This window comes from Balaenoptera physalus, assembly GCF_965194825.1.
Source record: "Balaenoptera physalus genome assembly, chromosome: X".
Classification (NCBI taxonomy): Eukaryota; Metazoa; Chordata; class Mammalia; order Artiodactyla; family Balaenopteridae; genus Balaenoptera; species Balaenoptera physalus.
Genome location: NC_138903.1, coordinates 70596460 through 70609259, shown reverse-complemented (window position 1 = coordinate 70609259; position 12800 = coordinate 70596460).

Below are 12800 nucleotides of genomic sequence, written 5' to 3'. Positions count from 1 at the left end.
TGGAATTTTGATAGGGATGGCATTGAATGTGTACATTGTTTTGGGTAGCATGGATGTATTAACATTATTAATTCTTGTAATCCATGAGCACAGAATATTTTTCCATTTATTTTTGTCTACCTTAATTTTTTCATTAATTTTTTTCCACAGGATTTTTACCTACTTGGTCAAATTTAGTCCCATGTATATTTTCTTTTTTGGATGCAATTGCAAATGGAATTGTTTTCATAATTTCTCTTTCTGATACTTTGCTATTACTGTATAGAAATGCTACAGGTTTATGTATATTGATTTTGTATCCTGCAACTTTACTGAATTAATTTATTAATTTTAATAGATTTTTTGGTGGAGTATTTCTATATATAATATCAATCCATCTGCAAATAGTGACAGTTCTACTTATTCCTTTCCAAACTGGATGCCTTTCATTTCTTTTTGTTGCCTTATTGTTTTGGCTAGAAGTTCCAGTACTATGCTTGATGAAAGTGGGGAGAGTAGGCATCTTTGTCTTGTTCCTGATTTTAGAGGAAAATCTTTCAGCTTTGCACCACTGAGTATGAAATTACTTGTTGGCTTTTCATATGTGGGCTTTATTCAGTTGAGTTACATTCTCTTTATACCCACTTTCTTGAGAGTTTTTATTGTAAACGGATGTTGAATATTGTCAAAATTTTTTTTGTATCTACTGAGATGGTCATATGATTTTTATTCTGTTAATGTGGAGTAGGAAGTTTTTCTTTATTGAAAACTTACTCATGACAGGTCTCTTCAGATTTTTATTAGTTTATGATTTAATATTGGTTGGTTTTATGTTTTTAATAATTTATCCATCTATTTTAGTTTGTCCAGTTTGTTGGGATACAGTTGTTCTTGGTATTCTCTTACGATCCTTTGAATTTCTGTGGCAACTGTCATGATTCATTTATGATTGTATTTATTTGGGTCTTCTTTTTTCTTGATTACCCTAGCGAAGGTTTTACCAATTTATCTTTTCAGAAAAAAGCTTCTAATATTTTTCAACTTCTCTGTTTTTTCCCTAGCCTGTTTTTCATTTATTTTTGCTATAATGTTTATTATAAATCCTTCCTTCTACTCAGTTGGGTTATTGTTTTTACTTTTCTTCTTTTTTTTTTTTTTTTTTTGCTGCATCAAGGTGTAAATTTAGGTTGTTTAGCTGTGTGCTCTTTCTCTTTTTTAACAAAATGTATATTCTTCTCTCTGCACTGATTTAGCTGCATTATATTATATGGAATATTGTGTTCCATTTTGGTCTCAAAGTATTTTTTAAAATTTCTCTTTTGATTTCTTCTTTGATCCATTGGTTTTTCCAGTATTTGTTGTTTAATTTTTATGTATTTTGATAAGGATGGCATTGAATCTATAGATTACTGTGGATAACATGGTTATCTTAACAATATTGATTCTTCCAATCCAAGGAACACAGTATATCTTTCCATCTGTTTGTGTTGTCTTCAATTTCTTTTTGGAGTAGAGGCCTTTTGCCTGCTTAGGTAGATTTATTCTTAGGTATTCTATTCTTTTTGATGTGATGATAAATGGGATTGTTACCTTAATTTCTCTTTCTGATAGTTCTTTGTTAGTGTATACAAATGCAAAACAATCCTGTGTATTAATTTTGTAACTTGTAACTTTATCAAAGTCATTGATGAGCTCTGGTAGTTTCTGGTTGCATATTTAGGATTTTGTATAAGCATTTTTCACAGAACTAGAACAATTTAAAAATATTTATGGAACACAAAAGACCCTGAATTCTCAAAAGAATTTTAAGAAAGAAGAACAGAGCTGGAGGAATCATGCTCCCTGACTTCACACTATACTACAAAGCTATAGTAATCAAAACAGTATGATACTGGCACAAAAACAAACACAGAGATCAATGGAATAGGATAGAGAGCCCAGAAATAAACCCACAAACTTTTTCAATTAATCTATGACAATGGAGATAAGAACATACAGTGGATAAAAGACACTCTCTTCAATAAGTGGTGGAGGAAAAACTGGACTGCTACATGGAAAAGGATAAAATTAGAATATTCTCTAACACCATATATTAAAAAAAAAATTCAAAATGGATTAAAGACCTAAATGTAAGGTCAGATACTATTAAATCTCCTAGATGAAACATAGGCAGAAAACAATTTGACATAAATAACAGCGATATTTTTTTTTGGATCTGTCTCTTAAATGTAAGGAAATAAAAGAAAAATTAACAAAAGGGACCTATTTAAAATTAATACCTCTTGCACAGAAAAGGAAACCATAAACAAAATGAAAACACAACATACTGAAAGGGAGAAGATATTTGCAACTGATGTCAGTGATAAGGGATTAATATCTGACATATATAAACAGCTAATAAATGTAACATCAAAAACACAATGTGATTAAAAAATGTGCATAACCGAATAGACATTTTTCCAAAAAGGAAAAGCAGATGGCCAAAAGGCACAGGAAAAGATGTTCAACATTGCTAATCACCACAAAAATGGAAATCGAAACCAAAATAAGGTATCACCTCACACCTGTCAGTATGGCCATCATCGAAAAGAACATAGATAACAAATGTTGGTGAGGATGGGGAGAAAAGAGAGCACTTACACACTGTAGGTGGGAATATAAATTGGTGCAGTCACTGTGGAAAACATTGTGGAGTTTTCTCAAAAAAACGAAAAAAAGAACTACCATATGACCCATCAATTCCACTATTCGGTATATATCTGAAAAAAAAACACTAATTCAAAAAGATACATGCACTTCAATGTTCATAGCAGCATTATTTGTTTTTTAACATCTTTCTTGGAGTAAAATTGCTGTACGATGGTGTGCTAGTTTCTGCTTTATAACAAAGAGAATCAGCTATACATATACATATATCTCCAAATCTCCTCCCTCTTGTGTATCCCTCCCACCCTCCCTATCCCACCCCTCTAGGTGGTCAAAAAGCACTCAGCTGATCTCCCTGTGCTATGTGGCTGCTTCCCACTAGCTATCTATTTTACATATGGTAGTGTATATGTGTCCATACCACTCTCTCAGTTCATCCCAGCTTACCCTTCCCCCTCCCCATGATCTCAAATCCATTCTGTACGTCTGCATCTTTATGCCTGTCCTGCCCCTAGGGTCATCAGAACCATTATTTATTTATTTTTTTTAGATTCCATATATATGTGTGAGCATACAGAATGTGATTTTCTCTTTCTGACCTACCTCACTCTGTATGACACACTCTAGGTCCATCCAACTCAATACAACTAACTCAATTTTGCTTCCTTTTATGGCTGAGTAATATTCCATTGTATATATGTGCCACATCTTCTTTATCCATTCATCTGTCCATGGACACTTATGTTGATTCTATGTTCTGGCTATTGTAAATAGAGCTGCAATGAACATTGTGGTACAAGACTCTTAATGAATTATGGTTTTCACAGTGTATATGCCCAGTAGTGGGATTGCTGGGTCATATGGTAGTTCTTTTTTTAGTTCTTTAAGGAACTTCCATACTGTTCTCCATAGTGGCTGTATCAATTTACATTCCCACCAACAGTGCAAAAGGGTTCCCTTTACTCCACACACTTTCCAGGGTTTAATTTTTGTAGATTTTTTGATGATGGCCATTCTGATTGGTGTGAGGTGATACCTCACTGTAGTTTGGATTTGCATTTCTCTAATGATTAGTGATGTTGAGCATTCTTTCATGTGTTTGTTGGCAATCTGTATATGTTCTTTGGAGAAATGTCTATTTAGGTCTTCTGCCCATTTTTGGAGTGGGTTTTTTTTTGTTTTTTAATATTAAGTTGCTTGTAATTTTGGAGATTAATCCTTTGTCAGTTGTTTCATTTGCAAATATTTTCTCCCATTCTTAGGGTGGTCTTTTCGTCTTGTTTATGGTTTCCTTTGCTGTGCAAAAGCTTTGAAGTTTCATTAGATCCCATTTGATTATTTTTATTCTTATTTCCATTTCTTTAGGAGGTGGGTCAAAAAGGATCTTGCTGTGATTTATGTTATAGAGTGTTCTGCCTATGTTTTCCTCTAAGAGTTTTATAGTGTCTGGCCTTACATTTAGGTCTTTAATCCATTTTGAGTTTATTTTTGTGCATGGTGTTAGGGAGTGTTCTAATTTCATTCTTTTACATGTAGCTGTCCCGTTTTCCCAGCACCATGTATTGAAGAGGCTGTCTTTTATCCATTGTAAATTCTTGCCTCCTTTCTCAAAAATAAGGTGACCACATGTGCATGGGTTTACCTCTGGGCTCTCTACCCTGTTCCATTGATCTATATTTCTGTTTTTGTGCCAGTGCCGTATGTCTGGATTACTGTAGCTTTGTACTATAGTCTGAAGTCAGGGAGCCTGGTTCTTCCAGGCCATTTTTCTTTTGCAAGATTGCTTTGGCTATTCAGGATCTTTTGTGTTTCCATACAAAGTGTGAAATTTTTTGTTCTAGTTCTGTGAAAAATGCCATTGGTAGTTTGATAGGAATTGCACTGAACCTGTAGATTGCTTTGGGTATTATAGTAATTTTCACAATGTTGGTTCTTCCAATCCAAGAACATTGTACATCTTTCCTTCTGTTTGTATCATTTTTAATTATTTCTTCAGTGTCTTATATTTTTCTGCAGACAGGTCTTATGTCTCTTTACATAGATATACTCCTAGGTATTTTATGCTTTTTGTTGCTATGGTAAATGGGAGTGTTTCTTTAATTTCTCCTTCATAATTTTCATCATCAGTGTACAGGAATGCAAGAGATTTCTGTGCATGACTTTTGTATCCTGCTACTTTACCAAATTCATTGATTACCTCTAGTAGTTTTCTAGTAGCATCTTTAGGATTCACTTTTTATAGAATCATGTCATCTGCAAACAGTGACAGTTTCACATCTTCTTTTCCAATTTGGATTCCTTTTATTTCTTTTTCTTCTCTAATTGCTGTGGCTAAAACTTCCAAAACTATATTGAATAATAGTGGTGTGAGTGGACAAACTTGTCTTTTTCCTGATCTTAGAGGAAATGGTTTCAGTGTTTCACCATTGAGAATGATGTTGGCTGTGGGTTTGACATATATGCCCTTTATTTTGTTGAGGTAATTTCCCTCGATGCCTAATTTATGGAGGGTTTTTAGCATAAATGGGTGTTGAATTTTGTTGAAAGCTCTTTCTGCATCTATTGAGATGATCATATGACTTTTTCCTTCAATTTGTTAATATGGTTTACCACATTGATTGATTTGCGTATATTGAAGAATCCTTGCATTACTGGGATAAACCCCACTTGGTCATAGTGTATGATCCTTTTAATATGCTGTTGGATTCTGTTTGCTAGTATTTTGTTGAGGATTTTTGCATCTATGTTCATCAGTGATATTGGCCTGTAGTTTTCTTTCTTTGCGACATCTTTGTCTGGTTTTGGTATCAGGGTGATGGTGGCCTCGTAGAATGAGTTGGGGAGTGTTCCTCCCTCTGCAATATTTTGGAAGAGTTTGAGAAGGATAGGTGTTAGCTCTTCTCTAAATGTTTGATAGAATTCGCCTGTGAAGCCATCTGGTCCTGGGCTTTTGTTTGTTGGAAGATTTTTAATCACAGTTTCAATTTCAGTGCTTGTGCTTGGTCTGTTCATATTTTCTACTTCTTCCTGGTTCAGTCTCGGCAGGTTGTGCATTTCTAAGAATCTGTCCATTTCTTCCAGGTTGTCCATTTTATTGGCATAGAGTTGCTTGTAGTAATCTCTCATGATTGTTTGTATTTCTGCAGTGTCAGTGGTTACTTCTCCTTTTCATTTCTAATTCTATTGATTTGAGTCTTCTCCCTTTTTTCTTGATGAGTCTGGCTAATGGTTTATCAATTTTGTTTATCTTCTCAAAGAACCAGCTTTTAGTTTCATTGATTTTTGCTATTGTTTCCTTCATTTCTTTTTCATTTATTTCTGATCTGATCATTATGATTTCTTTCCTTCTGCTAGCTTTGGGTTTTTTTTGTTTTTCTTTCTATAATTGCTTTAGGTGCAAGGTTAGGTTGTTTATTCAAGATGTTTCCTGTATCTTGAGGTAGGCTTGTATTGCTATAAACTTCCCTCTTAGCACTGCTTTTGCTGTTTCCCATAGGTTTTGGGTCGTTGTGTCTCCATTGTCATTTGTTTCTTAGTATTTTTTGATTTCCCCTTTGATTTCTTCAGTGATCACTTCGTTATTAAATAGTGTATTGTGTAGCCTCCATGTGTTTGTATTTTTTACAGATCTTATCCTGTAATTGATATCTAGTCTCATAGCGCTGTGGTCAGAAAAGATACTTGATACGAGTTCAGTTTTCTTAAATTTACCAAGGCTTGATTTGTGACCCAAGATACGATCTATCCTGGAGAATGTTCCGTGAGCACTTGAGAAAAATGTGTATTCTGTTGTTTTTGAGTGGAATGTCCTATAAGTATCAATTAAGTCCATCTTGTTTAATGTATCATTTAAACCTTGTGTTTCCTTATTTATTTTCATTTTGGATGACCTGTCCATTGGTGAAAGTGGGGTGTTAAAGTCCCCTACTATTATTGTGTTGCTCTTGATTTCCCCTTTTATGGCTGTTCGTATTTGCCTTATGTATTGAGGTGCTCCTATGTTGGGTGCATAAATATTTACAATTGTTATACCTTCCTCTTGGATCGATCCCTTGATCATTATATAGTGTCCTTCTTTGTCTCTTGTAATAGTCTTTATTTTAAAGTCTATTTTGTCTGATACGAGAATTGCTACTCCAGCTTTCTTTTGATTTCCATTTGCATGGAATATCTTTTTCCATTCCCTCACTTTCAGTCTGTATGTGTCCCAGGTCTGAAGTGGGTCTCTTGTAGACAGCATATATATGGGTCTTGTTTTGTATCCATTCAGCCAGTCTGTGTCTTTTGGTGGGAGCATTTAATCCATTTACATTTAAGGTAATTATCGATATGTATGTTCCTATTCCCATTTTCTTAAATGTTTTGGGTTTGTTATTGTAGGTGTTTTCCTTCTCTTGTGTTTCTTGCCTAGAGAAGTTCCTTTAGCATTTGTTGTAAAGCTGGTTTGGTGGTGCTGAACTCTCTCAGCTTTTGCTTGTCTGTAAAGGTTTTAATTTCTTCATCAAATCTGAATGAGATCCTTGCTGGGTAGATAAATCTTGGTTGTAGGTTTTTCTCCTTCATCACTTTAAGTATATCCTGCCACCCCCTTCTGGCTTGCAGAGTTTCTGCTGAAAGATCAGCTGTTAACCTTATGGGGATTCCCTTATGTGTTATTTGTTGTTTTTCCCTCACTGCTTTTAATATGTTTTCTTTATATTTAATTTTTGACAGTTTGATTAATATGTGTCTTTACGTGTTTCTCCTTGGATTTATCCTGTATGGGAATCTCTGTGCTTCCAGGACTTGATTAACTATTTCCTTTCCCATATTAGGGAAGTTTTCAACTATAATCTCTTCAAGTATTTTCTCAGTCCCTTTCTTTTTCTCTTCTTCTTCTGGGAACCCTATAATTCGAATGTTGGTGCGTTTAATGTTGTCCCAGAGGTCTCTGAGACTGTCCTCAGGTCTTTTCATTCTTTTTTCTTTATCTTGCTCTGCAGTAGTTATTTCCACCATTTTATCTTCCAGGTCACTTATCCGTTCTTCTGCCTCAGTTATTCTGCTATTGATCCCGTCTAGAGTATTTTTAATTTCATTTATTGTGTTTTTCATCGTCGCTTGCTTCCTCTTTAATTCTTCTACGTCCTTGTTAAATGTTTCTTGCATTTTGTCTATTCTGTTTCCAAGATTTTGGATCATCCTTACTATCATTATTCTGAATTCTTTTTCAGGTAGACTACCTATTTCCTCTTCATTTGTTAGGTCTGGTGTGTTTTGACCCTGCTCCTTCACCTGCTGTGTGTTTTTCTGTCGTCTCATTTTGCTTATCTTACTGTGTTTGGCGTCTCCTTTTTACAGGCTGCAGGTTCGTAGTTCCTGTTGTTTTTGGTATCTGTCCCCAGTGGCTAAGGTTGGTTCAGTGGGTTGTGTAGGCTTCCTGTTGGAGGAAAGTAGTGTCTGTGTTCTGATGGATGAGGCTGGATCTTGTCTTTCTGGTGGGCACGTTCACATCTGGTGGTGTATTTTGGCGTGTCTGTGGCCTTATTATGATTTTAGGCAGCCTCTCTGCTAATGGATGGAGCTGTGTTCCTGTCTTGCTAGTTGTTTGGAATAGGGTATCCAGCACTGTAGCTTGCTGGTCGTTGAGTGAAGCTGGGTCTTGATGTTGAGATGGAGCTCTCTGAGAGATTTGCGCCATTTGGTATTACATGGAGCTGGAAGGTCTCTTGTGGACCAGTGTCCTGAATTTGGCTCTCCCAACTCAGAGACACAGCCCTGATGCCTGGCTGGAGCACCAAGAGCCTTTCATCCACACGGCTCAGAGTAAAAGGGAGAAAAAATAGAAAGAAAGAAAGAAAGAAGATAAAATATAGTGAAGTGAAATAAAGCTATTATAAAGCAAAGCTATACAGAGAAATTCTCACCCAGAAGCATATACATATACACTCACAAAAAAAGGAAAAGGGGAAAAATTAATATATCCTGCTCCCAAAGTCCACCTCCTGAATTTGGGATGATTCATTGTCTATTCAGGTATTCAACAGATGCAGGCACATGAAGTTGTTTGTGGAGTTTTAATCCGCTGCTTCTGAGGCTGCTAGGAGAGATTTCCCTTTCTCTTCTTTGTTCGCACAGCTCCCGGGGTTCAGCTTTGGATTTGGACCCGCCTCTGTGTGTAGGTCACTTGAGGGTGTCTGTTCCCCGCCCAGACAGAACGGGGTTAAAGGAGCAGCTGCTTCAGGGGCTCTGGCTCACTCAGGCTGGGGGGAGGGAGGGATACGGATGCGCGGCGAGCCTGCGGCGGCAGAGGCCGGCGTGACGTTGCACCAGCCCGAGTCACGCCATGCGTTCTCCCGGGGAAGTCGTCCCTGGATAACAGGAGCCTGGCCGTGGCGGGCTGCACTGGCTCCTGGGAGGGGTGGTGTGGAGAGTGACCTGTGCTCGCACACAGGATTTTTGGTGGCAGCAGCAGCAGCATTAGCGTCTCATGCCCGTCTCTGGGGTCCGCGCTGATCGCCACGGCTCGCGCCCATCTCTGGAGTTCGTTTAGGCGGCGCTCTGAATCCCCTCTCCTTGTGCGCCGTGAAACAAAGAGGCAAGAAAAAGTCTCTTGCCTCTTCGGCAGCTGCAGACTTTTTCCCGGACTCCCTCCCAGCCATCTGTGGTGCGTTAACCCCTTCAGGCTGTGTTCACGCCATCAACCCCAGTCCTCTTCCTGCGATCCGACCGAAGCCCGAGCCTCAGCTCCCAGCCCCTGCCCTCCCCAGCGGGTGAGCAGACAAGCCTCTCAGGCTGGTGAGTGCTGGTCGGCACCGATCCTCTGTGCTGGAATCTCTCTGCTTTTCCCTCTGTGACCCTGTGGCTGTGCTCTCCTCCGTGGCTCCGAAGCTTCCCCCCTCTGCCACCCGCAGTCTCTGCCTGCGAAGGGGCTTCCTAGTGCATGGAAACATTTCCTCCTTCACAGCTCCCTCCCACTGGTGCAGGTCCTGTCCCTATTCTTTTGTCTGTTATTTCTTTTTTCTTTTGCCCTACCCAAGTACGTGGGGAGTTTCTTGCCTTTTGGGAGGTCTGACGTTTTCTGCCAGCATTCAGTTGGTGTTCTGTAGGAGCAGTTCCACGTGTAGATGTATTTCTAATGTATCTGTGGGAAGGAAGGTGATCTCCGCGTCTTACTCTTCCGCCATCTTCTTCTAGTTCCCCAGGCATTCCAGGGATTTTAAAAATAGATTCTATTCCACTTCTAGTGATCAATCTGTTAAATAATTTGTTTCTTTTTGATTCAGTTTTGGTGGGCTCTATGTTTCTAGAAACTTGTCCATTTCTTTTAGGTTTTTCCAATTTGTTGGCATATAATTGTTCATAGTATTCTCTCTTTTTCTGTATTTCTATGGTATTGGTGACCATTTCTCCTCTTGCATTTCTTATTTTATTTGGGTTCTCTCTTTTTTCTTCTTGGTGAGCAAGACCAGAGGTTTATTAGTTTTCTTTACCTTTCAAAGATCCAACTTTTTTGTGTATTGATATTTTCTATTGTTTGCTTATTCTCTATTTTATTTACTTCCTCTCTGATCTTTATTATTTCCTTTCTTTTGCTGACTTTCTATTTTGTTTGTTCTTTTTTTTTCTAATTCTTGTAGGTGGTAGGTTTTGTTGTTTATTTGAGATTTTTCTTGTTTTTCGAAGAAGGCCTCTATCACTATGAACTTCCCTCTAAGAACTTCTTTTGCTGTGTCCCATAGATTTTGGAGAATTGTGGTTTCATTGTAATTTGTCTCAAGTCATTTTTAAATTTCCTCTTTGATTTCATCATTGATCCATTGGTATTTTTAGGAGCATATTGTTTAGTCTCCATGTAATCTTTTTTTCTCATTTTTTTTTCTGTGGTTCATTTCTAGTTTCATGCTATTGTGGGCAGAAAAGATGCTTGACATAATTTCTATCCTCTTAAATTCGTTGAGGCTTGTTTTGTGCCCTAGTGTGTGATCAACCTTATAGAATGTTCCATGTGCTATTGAAAAGAATGTATATTCCTTTTTATTTTTTATTTTTCTTTCTGATGTAGTGTCTTGAAAATATCAGTTAAGTCTGACTCTTCTATTTTATCATTTAGGATCTCTGTTGCCTTATTGATTTTCTGCTTAGAAGATCTGTCTATTGATGTGACTGGGGTGTTAAACTCTCCTACCATTATTGTGTTTCCATCAATTTCTCCCTTTATGTCTTGTTAGTATTTGTTTTACGTATTTGGTTGCTCTTATATTGGGTGCATATATATTAATGAATGTAATATCTTCTTCTTGTACTGTTCCTTTTATCATTATATAGTGTCCTCTTTATCTTTGTTTATGTTCTTTGTTTTAAAGTCTATTTTGTCTGATATAAGCATTGCTACCCCCATTTTCTTATCATTTCTGTTTGCATGAAATATCTTTTTCTATCCCTTCACTTTCAATCTATGTGTGTCCTTTGCCCTAAAATGGTCTCTTGTAGGCAGCATATTGTAGGCTCTTTTTTTTTTTTCAATCCAATCTGCCACTCAGTGTCTTTTGGCAGATTGTCTTTTCACAAAAAAAAAAAAAAAAGAAAGAATTATTCTCTTCTTTTTGTTTTTTGTGAATCTATTTTATGTTCTCAATTTGTGGTTATCCTGTTTCCCAAGTATGTTAAACCCTTCTTAAATCTACTTGCTTTAGACTGGTAGTCATATGTGCTCAAACACATTCTAAAAAACATCTACATTTTCTTACTGTCCTCCCCCACAATTTATGATTCTGATGTCCTCTTTTGCATCTTCATATTTATCCTTTTGCTATTCATTGTGGTTAACATTGCTTTCACAAAAATATTTTGATGTTTTAAATCTGTGTTTCCTTTTTATTTAAGTGATTTATTTTCCAATTGTGATTTTCTCTTTCCTATAGATTCTTGCTTCTTTTCTATTTAGAGAAGACCTTTTGATAGTTCTTTTAGGATAGGTTTAGTATTGATGTATTATTTTAGTTTTGGCTTGTCTGAGAACTTCTTTATCTCTCCTTCTAGTCTAAATGATAATCTTGATGGGTAGAGTGTCCTAGGTTGCATATATTTCCCTTTCAGAACTTTGAATATATCTTGCCACTCCCTTCTGGCCTGCAACATTTCTGAAGATAAATTAGCTGATAACCTTACAGGGGTTCCCTTTTAATTAACTCTTTGTTCTTCTCTTGTTACTTTTATAATCCTCTCTTTATCATTAATTCTTGCCATTTTAATTACAATATGGCTTGTTGTAGATCTGTTTGGGTTTACCTTGTTTGGGACCCTCTGTGCTTCCTGTACCTAGATTTCTGTTTCCTTCTTTAGGTTTGGGATGTGTTCAGCCATAATTCCTTCAAATACATTTTTTATTCCCTTTTCTCTTTCTTCCTTCTGGGATCCCTCTTATGTGTAGATTGGCATGCTTTATATTATCCCCTAGCTTTCTTATATTTCTTTAATTTTTTTTTTATTCTCCTTTCTTCCTGCTCTTCTGATTGGTTGATTTCCATTGTTCTATCTTCCAGGTCACTTATTAATTCTTCTGCATTATTCAATCTGCTGTTCATTACCTTTAGCTCAGCTTTCATCTCAGCAAATGAGTTTTCTAATTTTTCTTGCTTCCTCTTTATAGTTTCTAGTTCTTTTTTTACAGTAATCTGCACTTCTATTGATAGCTTTTCTTAATTCCTTCAGTCTTTTCATTATCTCCTTTTTGAACTCAGTGTCTGTTAACCTAAATTTGTCTTTTCATTGCTTGTACTTTCAGGAGAATTCTTTAGATCTTTTAATTGAGAGTGGTTACTCTGTTTCTTCATTTTACTTATATTTTTCAGACTCTATGAGTTTAGGAGAAACAGTTATCTATTGTGGTCTTGAAGGGCTGTTTTTATGTGGAAGCACCCCTGTGTAGCCTGCATGAGTCTAGTATTTTTGGTGTGAGGGCTGTTTTTAGTATGGATGTCTGACATGTCCTTCCTCAGTGTGTGCTGGCCATGATGCCCTTGTTAGGACTTGTGACTGGTGTTGTGATGACCAAAGCCTGCACTGTCTATTGAGCAGGACGTCCTATGTGCTCTATGGTTGTCACTACCCTGTCAGGGAGCCAGGTCTGCTCACTAGTTTTTGGAGTAGAAACCCCCAATCCATTTATAAACTGCATGTGAGGTAGATGGGAT